This window comes from Hordeum vulgare, chromosome 1H (genome assembly GCF_904849725.1).
Source record: "Hordeum vulgare subsp. vulgare chromosome 1H, MorexV3_pseudomolecules_assembly, whole genome shotgun sequence".
Taxonomy (NCBI): Eukaryota; Viridiplantae; Streptophyta; class Magnoliopsida; order Poales; family Poaceae; genus Hordeum; species Hordeum vulgare.
In genome coordinates, this window is record NC_058518.1 from 406,881,518 (window position 1) to 406,885,352 (window position 3,835).

A 3,835-nucleotide genomic window follows, 5' to 3' on the forward strand; every position below is an offset into this window, starting at 1 on the left:
TCATGCTTGCGCGACACGTAGAGCACCATAGGACACCAATTATATAACATGCAGCTCAAACCAATCATGATCATCAATCAACCCATAGGACAAAGGAAATCTACTCAAAACATCATAGGATGGCAACACGTCATTGGATCATAATATGTGGCATAAAGCACCATGCTCAAGTAGGGGATTACAGCGGGGTGAGGGAGAGTGGACCGCTAAAAGAAGATGAGGATGGAGATGAAAAAGGTGATGTTGATGAAGACGATCACCGCAGCGATGGTTCGTGGTGGCGCTCCGGCACCACCGGGAGAGAGGGGGAGATGGTCTCCCCCTTGTGCCTACTCCTCCATGGCCTCCCTCCAAGGTTCTCTCTCTGGTCCTTGGCCTCCATGGCGATGATGGCCCCTCCGTCTTCCTCCTCCATGGTCTCCGGTGATGGTGACCCCCTCCGGCAGCGTGCCGGAGAGGGCCAAGATTGGTTTTTCGTGGCTCTGGAGGCTTGCGGGGGCGGAATGCTCGATCTAGGGTTCTTTCTGGGATTTTTTGTATTTATAGGAATTACTGGAGTCGGAATCACGACAAGGGAGTTCTCGAGGGGCCCACAAGCCATAGGGGCGCGCCCTCGTGGCTTGTGGCTGCCTCGAGACTCCTCTCCAGTATCTTTTTGCTCCATTATTTTACATATTTTCCAAAAATATTCTACGTAAATTTTCAGCCGATTTCGAGAACTTTTATTTCTGCACAAAAACAACAACACGGTAGCTGTGCTGGAAACACCGTCAGTGTGGGTTAGTTCTAATAAAATCATACCAAAATGATATAGAATTATTGTAAACATGGCATGAATACTTCATAAATTATAGATACGTTGGAGACGTATCACGAGCACAACATCATTGGTACAAAATGGTTGTTTCGTAACAAGCAAGATGAAGATGGTCAAGTTGTGCACAACAAGGCGTGTCTCGTAGTCCAAGGATACATGCAAGTCAAAGGTATGGACTATGGTGAGACTTATGCCCTTGTTGCTAGACTTGAAGCCATTCATATTATTCTCGCTTATGCCAATCACCATGACATTACCCTTGACGAAATGGATATCAAAACTGCTTTCTAAATGGTGAAATTGAGGAGAAGGTTTATGTCAAACAACCTCCCGGCTTTGTGAACCCTAAGAAACCTAATGCTTACAAACTTCTTAAAGCTTTATATGGTCTTAAAAAGCCCCTAGAGCTTGGTACAAATGCCTAACGAAGTTTCTCATTGAAAAGGGTTTTGAGATTGGTAAAACTGATGCAACATTTTTCACTAAAAGAGTTCATAGTGAACTATTTGCGTGCCAAATATATGTTGGGGAACGTTGCATGGGAAACAAAAAATTTCCTACGCACACGAAGACCTGTCATGGTGATGTCCATCTACGAGAGGAGATTTGGATCTACGTACCCCTGTAGATCGCACAGCAGGAAGCATTAAGAAACGCGGTTGATGTAGTGGAACGTCCTCACGTCCCTCGATCCGCCCCACAAACCGTCCCACGAACCTTCCCGCGATCCATCCCGGATCCATTCCGATCTAGTGCCGAACGGACGGTACCTCCGCGTTCAGCACACGTACAGCTCGATGATGATCTCGACCTTCTTGATCCAGCAAGCACGACGAAGAAGTAGATGAGTTCTTCGGCAGCATGACGGTGCTCCGGTGGTGGTGACGATCTACTCCTGCACGGCTCCGCCCGAGCTCCAGAGAAATACGATCTAGAGGAAGAACTATGGTGTCAAGATCTGAGTTGCACGTGCAAAAGTTGTCTCAAATCAGCCCTAAATCACCACTATATATAGGAGGGAGGGGAGGAGGCTTGCCTTGAGGTCCAAGCCCTCAAGGGTGCGCCGGCCAAGGGAGAGGAGGTGTCCTACTCCAATCCTACTCCAATTAGGATTGGAAAGTGGAGTCCTTCTCTTCCTTCCCACCTCCCCTTTTTTTCTTTGGTTTTCTTTCCTTGGCGTCAAGGCCCCCTTGGGCTGTCCCACCAGCCCACTAAGGTCTGGTGCAACACCCCTAGGGCCATTGTGCTTCCCCCGGGTGGGTTGCCCCCCTCCCGGTGAATTTCTGTAACCCATACGTCACTCCCGGTACATTCCCGGTAATGCCCGAAAACCTTCCGGTAACCAAATGAAGCCATCCTATATATCAATCTTCATTTCCGGACCATTCCGGAAACCCTCGTGACGTCCATGATCTCATCCGGGACTCCGAACAACTTTCGTAACCACACATATAACTCAACTATACTAAAACATTGTCGAACCTTAAGTCTGCAGACCCTGTGGGTTCGAGAACTATGTAGACATGCCCCTAGGTACTCCTCGGTCAATATCCAATAGAGGGACATGGATGCCCATATTGGATCCTACATATTCTCCGAAGATATTATCGGTTGAACCTCAGTGTCAAGGATTCATATATTCCCGTATGTCATTCCCTTTGTCCTTCGGTATGTTACTTGCCCGAGATTCGATCGTCGGTATCCGTATACCTATTTCAATCTCGTTACCGAAAGTATCTTTACTTGTTACGTAATACAAGATCCCATGGCTTACACTTAGTCACATTGCTTGCAAGGCTTGTGTGTAATGTTGTATTACCGAGTGGGCCCCGAGATACCTCTCCATCACACGGAGTGACAAATCCCAGTCTTGATCCATACTAACTCAACGGACACCTTCGGAGATACCCGTAGAACACCTCTATAGTCACCCAGTTACGTTGTGAAGTTTGATGCACACAAGGTATTCCTCTCGTGCCAGTGAGTTATATGATCTCATGGTCATAGGAACAAATACTTGACACGCAGAAAACAATAGCAATAAAACGACACGATCAATATGCTACGTTCATAGTTTGGGTCTAGTCCATCACATGATTCTCCTAATGATGTGATCCCGTTAGCAAGTGACAACACTTGTCTATGGTTAGGAAACCTTGACCATCTTTGATGAACGAGCTAGTCAACTAGAGGCTCACTAGGGACAGTGTTTTGTCTATGTATCCACACATGTATTTTAGTTTCCAATCAATACAATTATAGCATGGATAATAAACGATTATTATGAACAAGGATATAATAATAACTAATTTATTATTGCCTCTAGGGCAAATTTCCAACAATACATGTGGATGATATTATCTTTGGTTCTACTAACCCACATTTTAGTGAGAAATTTGGAAGGTTGATGTCAAAGAAGTATGAGATGTGTATGATGTGTGAGCTGAAATTCTTCCTTGGTTTGCAAATCAAACAATCGAGAGAAGGTACGTTTATCTCTCAAACCAAGTACACCAAGGACTTAATCAGGAAGTTCAACATGCAAGAGCGCAAAGGTATGAGAACCCACATGCCTACTAGTGAACATGTTGACCTCACTAAGGAGGAAAAACCGGTTGATCAAAAGGTTTACCGACTCATTGCTATATCTATGTGCCTCCCGAACCGATACCACGTTGAGCGTTTGCATATCTACCAGATATCAAGCGGCACCTAAACAGTCTAATCTATTAGCTGTGAAAAGAATTGTGAGATACCTAATACATATACAAACTTTGGCATATGGTATCCCGAGGGATCTTCTCTTAATATTGTTGTTTATTCTGACTCGGACTATGCCGGAGACAAGGTTGATATATAATCCACCTCGGGTACATGTCAATTTCTTGGGAGATCTCTTGTGTCTTGGTCATCCAAGATACAAAACTCGGTATCTTTATCTACTGCCGAAGCGGAATACATTGCCGTCGGATCATGTTGTGCGCAATTACTATGGATGACTCAAACTCTTAAGGATTG